This window comes from Oncorhynchus keta, chromosome 36, assembly GCF_023373465.1.
Source record: "Oncorhynchus keta strain PuntledgeMale-10-30-2019 chromosome 36, Oket_V2, whole genome shotgun sequence".
NCBI classification, from domain to species: domain Eukaryota; kingdom Metazoa; phylum Chordata; class Actinopteri; order Salmoniformes; family Salmonidae; genus Oncorhynchus; species Oncorhynchus keta.
Genome location: NC_068456.1, coordinates 5,940,888 through 5,953,959, shown reverse-complemented (window position 1 = coordinate 5,953,959; position 13,072 = coordinate 5,940,888). Strand labels below are relative to the sequence as shown.

General features: G+C 46.0%; 1 pseudogene; it reads left to right on the top strand.

The window, feature by feature from the left end:
* Window positions 1-5,237: 5,237 nt before the first annotated feature.
* On the top strand, window positions 5,238-8,307 carry LOC118369526 (fidgetin-like protein 1; annotated as a pseudogene).
* Window positions 8,308-13,072: the final 4,765 nt, after the last annotated feature.

Genomic DNA, 13,072 nt, shown 5'->3' with positions numbered 1-13,072 from the left:
TTGCCTCCTATTCAATACCCAGCAGATTATATTAATTAAATAATGAGACATAACATTATAAAGTTAAATGCAATGCAGAGCAATGTCCGGGGTCCAACACTGTTTGGACATACAGTACCAGTCAAAAGTTTGGACACGCCTAGTGTTTTTCTTTATTTTGACTATTTTCTACATTGTATAATAATAGTGAAGACATAACAACTATGAAATAACACATGGAATCATGTAGTAGCCAAGAAAGTGTTAAACAAATCAAAATATAGCCACCATTTGGCTTGATGACAGCTTTGCACACTCTTGGCATTCTCTCAACCAGCTTCAGGAAAGCTTTTCCAACAGTCTTGAAGGAATTCCCACATATGCTGAGCACTTGTTGGCTGCTTTTACTTCACTCTGCAGTCCAACTCATCCCAAACCATCTCAATTGGATTGAGGTCAGGTGATTGTGGTGGCCAGGTCATCTGTTGCAGCACCATCACTCTCCTTCTAGGTCAAATAGCCCTTACACGGCCTGGAGGTGTGTTGTGGGTCATTGTCCTGTTGAAAAACAAATGTAGTCCTACCAAGCGCAAACCAGATGGGATAGTATATCGCTACAGAATGTTGTGGTATCCATGGTTAAGTGTGCCTTGAATTCTAAATAAATAATTGACAGTGTCACCAACAAAGCACCCCCACACTATCATATCCTCCATGCTTCACAGCGGAACCAAACATTTCTAATTTGACTCATCAGATCAAAGGACAGATTTCCACCGGTCTAATGTCCAATGCTCGTGTTTCTTGGCCCAAGCAAGTCTCTTCCTTTTATCGGTGTCTTTTACTACTGGTTTCTTTGCAGCAATTCGACCATTAAGGCTGAAATGTCTGAAACTGGTAACTCTAATGAACTAATCCTCTGCAGCAGAGGTAACTCTGGGTCTTCCTTTCTTATGGCGGTCCTCATGAGAGCCAGTTTCTACATAGCGCTTGATGGTTTTTGCGATTGCACTTGAAGAAACTTTCAAAGTTCTTGAAATGTTACACCTTGACTGACCTTCATTTCTTAAACTAATGATGGACTGTCATTTCTCTTTGCTTATTTGAGCTGTTCTTTCCATAATATGGACTTAGTCTTTTACCAAATAGGGCTGTCTTCTGTATACCACCCCTACCTTGTCACAACACAACTGATTGGCTCAAACGCATTAAGAAGAAAAGAAATTCCACAAATTAACTTTTAACAAGGCACACCTGTTAATTGAAATGCATTATAGGTGTCTACCTCATGAAGCTGGTTGAGAGAATCCCAAGAGTTTGCATAGTTGTCATCAAGGCAAAGGGTGACTACCCTGAAGAACCTCAAATATAAAATATATTTTGATTTGTTTAACACTTTTTTGCTTTACTACATGATTCCACTTGTATTATTTCATAGTTTTGATGTCTTCACTATTATTCTACAATGTAGAAAATAGTAAAAATAAAGAAAAACCTTTGAATGAGTAGGTGTGTCCAAACTTTTGACTGGTACCGTATATAGACTTGACTGATTAGACTGGACTGGAGTATACTTGACTGGACTAATTGGCCTGGACTGACTGAACGTGAACTGAACTTATTGGACTGGATTTTCTGGATTTGTCAAGATTATCCCTAATTAAACTGAACATATTTTAATTTCCAAAGTACAGTAGCAGTTTTCTGGTATTTAGCTATATCTTCACCACCAGATGGCGTCATGCACTTGATTTGAGAGGGGAGGGCTCAGGGTTAGGCCCAGTTCGAATTGTACCCTAGACTATAGTGCCTTACCTCCCTTACACAAGTGTTCACAGGAGGTGTAAACATAAGTCCCATCTAGCCCTACGTATAGCTACATAGATCTACAAATACCTGCATGATTGAGAAACGAGTGTTGCGTAGGAGTGACATCACCTGACGTATGCCAAGCTTATGGTTGTGTTGCAGCAATTCGAACCAGTGACCTTCAAGTTACTGGCCCAGTACTCTTAACCGCTAGGCTACCTGCCTCAGCAGGAACAAATCACAGATAGCAGCTGTGTTGGTGACAGCTGCAGAGATGTACTTTGGTGTACAAGATTTTAATGCAGAAGAGTTATAAGCTGTGTTGAGTGATTGTGTCCTGTCCTCCCAGGCTGCCGGCCTGGTGTAGGATCAGTTCGGGCCAAGTAGTGGAATAGTGGTGAGGTTTTTTAATGGGTGTAGGGTTAGTTGGTAGGTCAATTTCTTTACGAAGCGTAATGAACTCACAGTCCAGAAGAGTAGCTGGAAACACACTGCTATGGCAGTGGATGATGCCCAACAGTCTGTGGATGTCAGTCAGTTGATGATCCTGAATATTAATTGTGAAGAAGGTTGATTTTGTTGCGTTTATTGCTCTAGTGATTATTTGTACAGGACAATTGAACAAAAAATCAAAAAAACTGGAAATCATTGTGAAAGTGTCTAAAAGGTTCTTTGATCTCCAAGATTTCACAGCTGAAACATTTCAGACAATACTGTGTTTATTTATTTGATTTATTTCACCTTTATTTAACCAGGTAGGCTAGTTGAGAACAAGTTCTCCTTTACAACTGCGACCTGGCCAATATAAAGCAAAGCAGTTTGACACATACAACAACACAGAGTTACACATGGAATAAACAAACATACAGTCAGTAATACAGTAGGGAAAAAAGTATGTATATATACAGTGTGTGCAAACGAGGTAAGATAAGGGAGGTAAGGCAATAAATAGGCCATAGTGGCGAGGTAATTACGATATAGCAATTAATCACTGGAGTGATAGATGTACAGAAGATGAATGTGCAAGTACTGGGGTGCAAAGGAGCAAAATAAATAAATAACAGTATGGGGATGAGGTAGTTGGATGAGCTATTTACAGGTGGGCTATGTACAGGTGTAATGATCTGTGAGCTGCTCTAACAGCTGGTGCTTGAAGTTAGAGAGGGAGATAAGACTCTCCAGCTTCAGTGATTTTTGCAGTTTGTTCCAGTCATTGGCAGTAGAGAACTGGAAGGAGAGGAATTGGCTTTGGGGTTGACCAGTGAAATATACCTGCTGGAGCGCGTGCTGTGGGTGGGTGCTGCTATGGTGACCAGTGAACTGAGATAAGGCCGGGCTTTACCTAGCAAAGACTTGAAAATGACCTGGAGCCAGTGGGTTTGGCGACAAGTATGAAGCGAGGGCCAGCCAACGAGAACATACAGGTCGCAGTGGTGGGTAGTATATGGGGCTTTGGTGACAAAATGGATGGCACTGTGATAGACTACATCCAATTTGTTTAGTAGAGTGTTGGAGGCTATTTTGTAAATTACTTCACCGAAGTTGAGGATCGGTAGGATAGTCAGTTTTACAAGGGTATGTTTGGCAGCATGAGTGAAGGATGATTTGTATCAAAATAGGAAGCCAATTCTAGATTTAATTTTCTGAAGATGCTTCCCCCTCTCAGGCCCCAGAGCCTGTGTAGGGATCTAAGTACATTTTAGTAAGTGGAAGATTACATTGATTTTTGTTTAGCTTTATTTATTTATTATTATTTTTGTATTTTATTTTCGTTAAAGTATTTTACCCCACCCAGTTGGTGGTGGCAATACACCTTTTTGGATGGAGTATGCCAATAAAACCATGTAAAACCTAGTTTTATTTATATCTAACTATGCAAGTCAGTTAAGAACAAATTCTTATTTACAATGACGGCCTACAACGGTCAAACCCAGATGATGGGTCAATTGTGCGCCGCCCTATGGGACTCCCAATCACAGCCAGTTGGGATACAGCCTGGATTCAAACCAGTGCATCTGTAGTGACACCTCTAGCCCTGAGATGCAGTGCCTTAGACTGCTGTGCCACTCAGGACCCCCATGGTATATTGGGGAGAGTCATCACTGGGGTTCCAATATCTATGTCCATAGATGATGTTAAAGAAAATTTGAAGGGAGGCAGAGTGATTGAGTCCTAAAGGTTGATCAGTAGGAAAGAGGGTCAAAGAAGTGAAAGCTTATCAGGGATGCTGAGGTTTGAGGAAGTTTTCCTGGAAAAGTACATATAGGATTCCTTAGTTTCAATGTTAGAGAATTTGTCCCATATGCACTGCACTGTTTTAGATGCCAAAGAATGGGACATGTAGCTGCTCATTGTAAAGGAAAGAAAATATGTGCCATGATTACGGTGAATGTTGAAGCAATGGTTAAGTGCTGTAATTGTGGGGGAGAACTCAGTGTAGCATTTGGTGGATGACAGGTGCAGAGAGACACTAGAGCGGCTCAGAGATATAGGATCAGTCATGCTGTATTATATGCAGAGGCTGTAAGACAGATTGGTAGAACTACAGCGCGGACTGATGGAGCTTATAAGGATGTTCCTGTAGTAAGTGGACCTACTGTTGGGGCTGGTGCTTCTGATGGTCCTGGCATGGTTCCGAAATCTTGCGTTCATGAATGTGCGTTGCCAATGTTGACTTCATAGCTTTTATTGGTAAGGTTATCAATAAGATTTGGGTTGTGGGAAGCAGAAATGCCAGGTTGAAGGTTATTGTGGAGACGGCAAAAGTGATATTGGGGGTAACAGATGTTACTGTTGATATGGCTGTTGACATGCTGAACAAGGGTGGAGTTTTTCAGCATGATTTAGATCAAGTTTAATGGGGTTGGGGGTTGGGGAGTTGGTAGGGATTTATTTGGTTTAGAAATGTATTTTCATGGCAGTATGTGTGGTGCAGCGGTCTAAGGCAGGAGGTGTCACTACAGTCCCTGGTTTGAATCCAGACTGTATCACATCCGGCCATGATTGGGAGTCCGATAGGGCGGCGCACAATTGGCCCAGCATTGTCTGGGTTTGGCCGTCATTGTAAATAAACAAATTTAACTGACTTCCATAGTTAAATAAAGGTTAAATAAAAATATATATATTTTTAAAAATAGTATAGAATTGGGCAGAATACATTCCAGCACAATAGATGGCAGCATGCACTTTAAAGTTTGTTTGCGGTCCGCCATGATATCATTGAAGAAGAAGACATAAAAATAATTTTAAAAATGAAGAAGAAGAAGAAGAAAGGTCACCTGACGTCCCAAAAATAACATAGGGGTGATTTCAACGAGTTGGCGCGGGAATCATTTTTTGTACTTCCAGCTGCGAATGTGATATTGATATAACAACTTTTCCGTGGTGCAAAAAGTTATGCTCTCTATTTTCCAAGCTACAACTGTTTGTTACTTATCTGTGGTAAGTCGAGATATGTCGAACACGACAGGTACAGTAGGTTAGTAGCTAAGTCAACTGGCTAACTTGGATCTTGCTATCCTAGCTGGTACTACAGTAGTTTAGCCGGTACTACAGTCGTTAGCTAAACAGTCTAGGAACCGTGAGCTAACGTTAGCCAACAATGGAGCCCCGTTTCCATGGCATAGCTCGAATTTGGCGCTGGTTCGGGGGAAACCCGGGCTAGCGCATCCCTCTTTCCTGAGAAAATGAGCATCCTAAATGTAAATTGTGTTCCAAGTCGTTTTGTTTCAGTCGCGCAGCATTTATCAAGGCTTTGTTATGAGAATATGCGCAGCGTGAGTGAGAAATGACAACAGTAATTTAGGGGAAACAGCAAGCTGTCTTCTGCCACAGGCTGGAGCCAATGCTAAGGGGTACATATTTGACACTACGTTATCTTTCACTTATCGGTATATTCATCATCACAATATGTCATAGCTGGCTATGTAAGTTTAGCTACTTGTAAGTCTAGACATGACTTATATTGAATAAGTGTTATAATGTGGTGATGTCTTTTTTTTAAGACTTGTAAAATGTGTGTGTGTTGTTGTTTGCTTGGCTGCTTCTTGTGTCATGCATTTTTAATGACTCCTGTCCCCCATTCCTCAAACAGGCGGGAGCACGCCAGGCATGAGTGGTGCACACCTGGGCGAGTGGCAGAGGAGATCCTTTGACATTTCATCTGGCACCTGCACACCTGAACAGACGGCAGACGCCTATCGGGTGCACATCCTTGCCATACAATATGCATGGGCGAGCGCCCAGCTCTCTCAGGCCGGCACGGGCTCCCTGCTCAGGACCTACTCGGAGCGCTATGCTGCAGTGCTGGACTCGGAAGAACCTCGCACGGGGCTTAACAACTATGCAGAGAGCGTACTGAACCTGGCCTGCAGTCAGGAACCACAGCGACAAATGGGAATCGTCCCTGACAACTGCGGGTGTGCTGGAGCTGCCTTGCGTGCGGAAGATGCTTCGGGCTGGGACGGGGTGGAAAGTCCCTTGTGGCACCTGCAGATGTTAACATCTTCGTTGGACAAGAGAACAGAGGCAGCGCCCTGTCTCTTCCTTCCACTAGACTCGAAGCTGCAGAGACTCCATTCAAAGCATTGGGAACCTCATCATGGCCCAAGCCTGAGGGCAACAGCACTTTCAGCATTTTACATAGTGCTACAGCAGAAAGACCAAGAGGCGCTCAGGGAGTCCCCAGCTACCCTCTTCCTCTGCTGGCCCCTCAGCATGGGCTCAGTCTCTGTTTTGCCAGCACTCCTCAGCTCCACCACAACCAAACCCAGCCCCTGCAGGTCACCAGTCTGTCTTAAACTCTAACACCTCCAAGAGGAAGACGTTTTACAACTCTGGTGGAGAGAATGGCAGAGGGGGAGCATCTGGAGGCCAGGCAAGGCAAGACCCATGCTGTGGTGGCACAAACTTCAAAACGGCAAGGGAGCAGTTTATTGTTGATCAGCAGAAAAAACACCGCCACCAGTCCCAGAGAGCCCAGCAGCCCCCTGTGATGGCAGCTGCCATCGGGGGTGCCACTAAGAAGTCACTGGGGGCCAACAGACCACAGGGGACATTTTCCAAATTTGTGTCCCCCATGTCGAGGCCAGAGGACAAAGAGAGTGTTGTCGGTAGCAGCAATGCTCAGGAGACTCAGCCAGTAGACGAGCATCTGAAAAACTTTGAGCCCAAAATCATCGAGCTTATCATCAGTGAAATTATGGACGATGGACCGCCCGTAGCCTGGGACGACATCGCTGGCCTGGAGTTTGCAAAGGCCATGATCAAGGAGATTGTGGTGTGGCCTATGCTTCGGCCTGACATCTTCACTGGCCTCCGTGGTCCACCCAAAGGCATCCCCCTATTCGGGCCCCGGGCACAGGAAAAACTCTGATCGGGAAGTGCATTGCTTGCCAGTCAGGGGCCACCTTCTTCAGCATCAGTGCCTCGTCTCTCACCTCGAAGTGGGTGGGGGAGGGAGAGAAGATGGTTAGAACACTCTTCGCCATCTTCCTCTGCCATCAGCCAGCTGTTATCTTCATCAACGAGATCGACTCTTCTGTCCCAGCGTACGGACGGTGAGCACGACTCATCCCGACGGATAAAGTTCCTGGTTCAGCTGGACGGGGCATCCACCTCAGCCGACGACCGCGTCCTGGTGGTGGGGACCACCAACCGCCCTCAGGAGATAAACGAAGCGGCCCGGCGCCGCCTTGCCAAGCGTCTCTACATCCCCCTCCCGAGGCAGCTGCCCGACGGCAGATAGTCTCTCACTTCATGGCCTGTGAGAAGAGCCAGCTGGGAGAGGACGAGCTGGAGACCGTGGTCACAGGGACGGAGGGCTTTTCTGTTTCGGGAGGCAGCGCTTGGCCCCATCCGGCGCATCCAGCTCCGTGACATTGCCACCATCACCCCCGACCAGGTGCGGCCCATCCTCCACTGTGACTTCCAGGAGGCCCTGAGGACAGTAAGGCCCAGCGTCTCAGCCAAAGACCTGGAGCTCTATGAGGGGTGGAACAAGACTTTTGGTTGTGGTTGTTGATCTGGGCAGCAGTATAGACTCACATTACCAATATCAGCCTATATTTAACATTTACTGCTGTTGGGGATATATTTAATTTGTTTTGTTCAGTAAATTACCTTTCATTTAAATGTTAGTTTTCCTGTGACAGACTACCTACCGTAAGATTAGGCTTTTTAAAATATTATTTCTGAGTGTTAACTTGATTTTTCAATTACTGATCCATGGCACAGTATATCTATTCACAAATATATGTTATTAGTTTTTTTACACTTGGATTCACTAAATAAGATTTTGGTGTAAGTAATATGTTGTTAATAAACTTGCTGAATTTTTTGGGTAATGCATTGCTAACAGCTTTTCCTTTTGTACACAGAGGAAATGTGGCAAAGCGTTTTTCTGAGGGTGGGTTATGGGGCCATGTGGCCATATGTTCCCTTTTCACTCCATTTGCTACCTGTTTATCCGAAGTAGATGAATATAGGCCTACATCAGCTATCAGTTTCTCATCAACTCGGGTTGTTTAAGGTCCAATGCAGCTGTTTTTATCTCTATCAAGTCATTTCTGGGTAAAAATGAAGTACCTTACTGTGATTTGTTTTCAATTAAAATGGTAAAAAAAAAGAAATAAAAATAGCAATTTCTAAAGTAATAATTTAGCTTGGACTGTCAGGGAGTGGTCTGAGTGGGGAGGGGAAAACTAGCTGTTATTGGCAGAGAGGTTTGAAACTCTTATTGGTCTATTTACTGTGTTTTATATATATTTCCACACTAAGGGGTTGGAGTAATACTGTGATGATGATGATAATGCCCTTTTAGTGTAAAGGCTGTTTGAGAAGACCGCCTGAAATTTGAGCCTGGTTTGGTGGAGTTTTGGCCTGCCTGGCGAGATCACCAGGCGGTATAAGATAAAGGTACACTATGCAGAAATCGCCTCGGCATTTGCTGGTTGTAAAAATTCTAATACTTTGCCTAATTTCAGTTTGTGACAAAACAAGTATAGTGTAGAGAATTGTTGTGCCATCTAAACCGCTGTGACAATATTTTTGGTTTTGGAAAAAATATTTATTTTCAGCTGTTTAAAGCTAGTGTACAAAACTGAAAGTAAAAGACGAAGAAATGAAATTTAAGAATGAGAGGCATAGAAATGTAGCACAGAACAGATCTACCGCTTCTTAGACTTTCAATTAGAATGACAAATCTATAACGCATATTTCTATGTGAGTCTGGTCGGTCGCCCAAAAAGTTTTAATAGATGAATAACAAAGAGTGTTTCAAACCTCTACCAATAACATCTAGTTTTCAGGTTACTGATCCCTCCCATTAGTCTCATGCAACTGGGCTTCTCACTCAGACAACTCCCAGACAGACCTAGCTAAATTCTTGCTTAAGAAATTCGTCTTTGCTGAGAAGCCTTTTCTTTTCTCCTTTTTTGACCATTTTCATTGTAAAAAAAAAAAAAGATAACCGTAAGGGGTTTTTAACTAATGGATGTGCCAACCATGGCTGGGGAAGTTGGTTAATGCTGAGAGTATCCTGGTCTCATGTTAAGGCTTGCCCACAGATCTGCTTTGTATTGCCTCTCTTCCTGCCACAGTGACTATGTGCTATTAAACTGGTACTTGACAAAACAGGAAAACTCATTTAATGTTTGTGTAAGAATCCATATTTGAATTATCCCAAAACAGGTACTTTTGGTATCCTGCTGACCTCACAAAGCTATTTAGTCAGGTTTCACCAAATGCAAGACTGTCCTCTCCTGAAAGCCACAACTTTTTTCCTTCTCTGCCAATTCTTGGTCCTCCAGATGCACAAGGAGTCAACAGAGATTTTGAATGTAGTTGATCTCCTTTTCAGTTGAACGCCTTTCTGGACATAGACTGCCACTGGTCGAGGAGTAGACGATTATAGATTGTGCACACATGAAATGAAATTGTAATGTAATTTTCATGAAACAATCTTTGAAAAACTGGAAGACCATGAAAAAAGTATCATGTATTTTTCATCTTTTTGTCAAGTCGCTGATTAATATTTCAGAGTTCTGGGGCTGGCTTCAGTGTTGAAACTTTGTAAAATTAGCCAGCAATGCAAGTACTGAGCATATCCCAGAGGGCTGGTGGAAGCTTGTCAGAACAGTGGGGCTCCCTGCAGCTGGACCAGGCCAGATGCACAGAATTCCTCAGGCGCTGGCAGATCCAGCCACTTGACACCAAGAATAATGTCATCTTCTAACGTCATGTATCTTTAACACCTTATGTTATATGTCTAGGAATGTTGGGTTGAGTTATGGCTTTGAATTGAAGTTGAACAGTACTAGGCTACAAAGGAAAATGATCCCTGTCAAGAAGATATAAGATGATACACTGGAGATAAACATGTCTTGTGTATTATTTTAGTTGCTGACTGCCAAATAGGCCCATACATCCATGTTTCACAGTAGTATGCCCTTTTATTTGTCCCAGTTTGAGCTATGATCACGGTCGCCCACGGTCTGCGCATGTAATCTAAACCCGTGAGGACCAGTATGACATTTGCAGTCCATGGATAAACGCTTTTCCAACAATTCCTAAGATTAATAGATATGACTTGTGGACATGTTAAATTCTGATGCTTTTTCCATGATCTTTTACACTGGACATAATCTGGCATGGTCAAATAGGATCCTCCCTAATGGAATAGTTCACTGATTCTTAAATGGTAGAGTAGGCCTATTTCAGTAAACTGTCCGAAAGGGGAAGTGACATTTGGGATTCTGGCAGGGGGGGTGTTGGCCAGATTATCCCTTTTATGCAAATGTCCTCCCTCCCCTGTTAGGTCCCAGTGAAGCGTGGAGGGAGCCTTGTCGCTGCCCACAGCTGCTTCCCATTTCTGCAGAATCACATAGTAGCCATCTGGAAGGACACCGTTGTCGCTGCACAGCCCTGATGAGCTTCTCTGCTGGGCCTCGCCTCTCTCTCCAGGAAGCTAGGCCTGGTCCTCTGAGCCCTGGCCCTAGCCTCATGCTCCACTGCCTCATCCTCAGTGTGCTAGCTAGCTAGTTGTCCACTCTCTTGTTCTGTGTCCCCCCCTTGGTCATGTATTTCACTCTTCTAGGTTATCTCTGTGCTATATGTAGCATTCACCCACATCTTCTCTCTGGCCTGGCATTCCTTTCTCTGGTCCTCTGTGTGTTAGTACCCCCCCTCAACCCCGGCAGTCATTCTGTCTGGTTCTGGGTGTTAGCATCCCCTCCCCCAACCCCGGCAGTCATTCTGTCTGGTTCTGGGTGTTAGCATCCCCTCCCCCCCCAACCCCGGCAGTCATTCTGTCTGGTTCTGTGTGTTAGCATCCCCTCCCCCAACCCCGGCAGTCGTTCTGTCTGGTTCTGTGTGTTAGCATCCCCTCCCCCAACCCCGGCAGTCGTTCTGTCTGGTTCTGTGTGTTAGCATCCCCCCCCCCAACCCCGGCAATCATTCTGTCTGGTTCTGGGTGTTAGCATCCCCTCCCCCCAACCCCGGCAGTCATTCTGTCTGGTTCTGTGTGTTAGCATCCCCCCCAGCCCCGGCAGTCATTCTGTCTGGTTCTGTGTGTTAGCATCCCCTCCCCCAACCCCGGCAGTCATTCTGTCTGTTACCACCCCCAACCCCGGCAGTCATTCTGTCTGGTTCTGTGTGTTAGCATCCCCCCCAGCCCCGGCAGTCATTCTGTCTGGTTCTGTGTGTTAGCATTCCCCCCCCCCCCCGGCGTTAGTCATTCTGTCTGGTTCTGTGTGTTAGCCCCCCCAACCCCGGCAGTCATTCTGTCTGGTTCTGTGTGTTAGCATCCCCCCAACCCTGGCAGTCATTCTGTCTGGTTCTGTGTGTTAGCACCCCCAACCCCGGCAGTCATTCTGTCTGGTTCTGTGTGTTAGCATCCCCCCAGCCCCGGCAGTCATTCTGTCTGGTTCTGTGTGTTAGCACCCCCAACCCCGGCAGTCATTCTGTCTGGTTCTGTGTGTTAGCATCCCCCCCCAACCCCGGCAGTCATTCTGTCTGGTTCTGTGTGTTAGCACCCCCAACCCCGGCAGTCATTCTGTCTGGTTCTGTGTGTTAGCACCCCCAACCCCGGCAGTCATTCTGTCTGGTTCTGTGTGTTAGCATCCCCCCCAACCCCGGCAGTCATTCTGTCTGGTTCTGTGTGTTAGCACCCCCAACCCCGGCAGTCATTCTGTCTGGTTCTGTGTGTTAGCATCCCCCCCAGCCCCGGCAGTCATTCTGTCTGGTTCTGTGTGTTAGCATTCCCCCAGCCCCGGCAGTCATTCTGTCTGGTTCTGTGTGTTAGCACCCCCAACCCCGGCAGTCATTCTGTCTGGTTCTGTGTGTTAGCATCCCCCCCCAACCCCGGCAGTCATTCTGTCTGGTTCTGTGTGTTAGCACCCCCAACCCCGGCAGTCATTCTGTCTGGTTCTGTGTGTTAGCACCCCTCCACCCGGCAGTCATTCTGTCTGGTTCTGTGTGTTAGCACCCCCCCCGGCAGTCATTCTGTCTGGTTCTGTGTGTTAGCATCCCCCCCAGCCCCGGCAGTCATTCTGTCTGGTTCTGTGTGTTAGCATTCCCCCAGCCCCGGCAGTCATTCTGTCTGGTTCTGTGTGTTAGCACCCCCAACCCCGGCAGTCATTCTGTCTGGTTCTGTGTGTTAGCATCCCCCCCAACCCTGGCAGTCATTCTGTCTGGTTCTGTGTGTTAGCACCCCCAACCCCGGCAGTCATTCTGTCTGGTTCTGTGTGTTAGCATCCCCCCCAGCCCCGGCAGTCATTCTGTCTGGTTCTGTGTGTTAGCATTCCCCCAGCCCCGGCAGTCATTCTGTCTGGTTCTGTGTGTTAGCACCCCCAACCCCGGCAGTCATTCTGTCTGGTTCTGTGTGTTAGCATCCCCCCCAACCCCGGCAGTCATTCTGTCTGGTTCTGTGTGTTAGCACCCCCAACCCCGGCAGTCATTCTGTCTGGTTCTGTGTGTTAGCATCCCCCCCAGCCCCGGCAGTCATTCTGTCTGGTTCTGTGTGTTAGCATTCCCCCCAGCCCCGGCAGTCATTCTGTCTGGTTGTGTGTGTTAGCAGTCATTCCTGGTTCTGTGTGTTAGCACCCCCCCCAACCCCGCAGTCATTCTGTCTGGTTCTGTGTGTTAGCATCCCTGGTTCTGTGTGTTAGCACCCCCGGCAGTCCTGTCTGGTTCTGTGTGTAGCACCCCCCGGCAGTCATTCTGTCTGGTTCTGTGTGTTAGCACCCCCCCGGCAGTCATTCTGTCTGGTTCTGTGTGTTAGCACCCC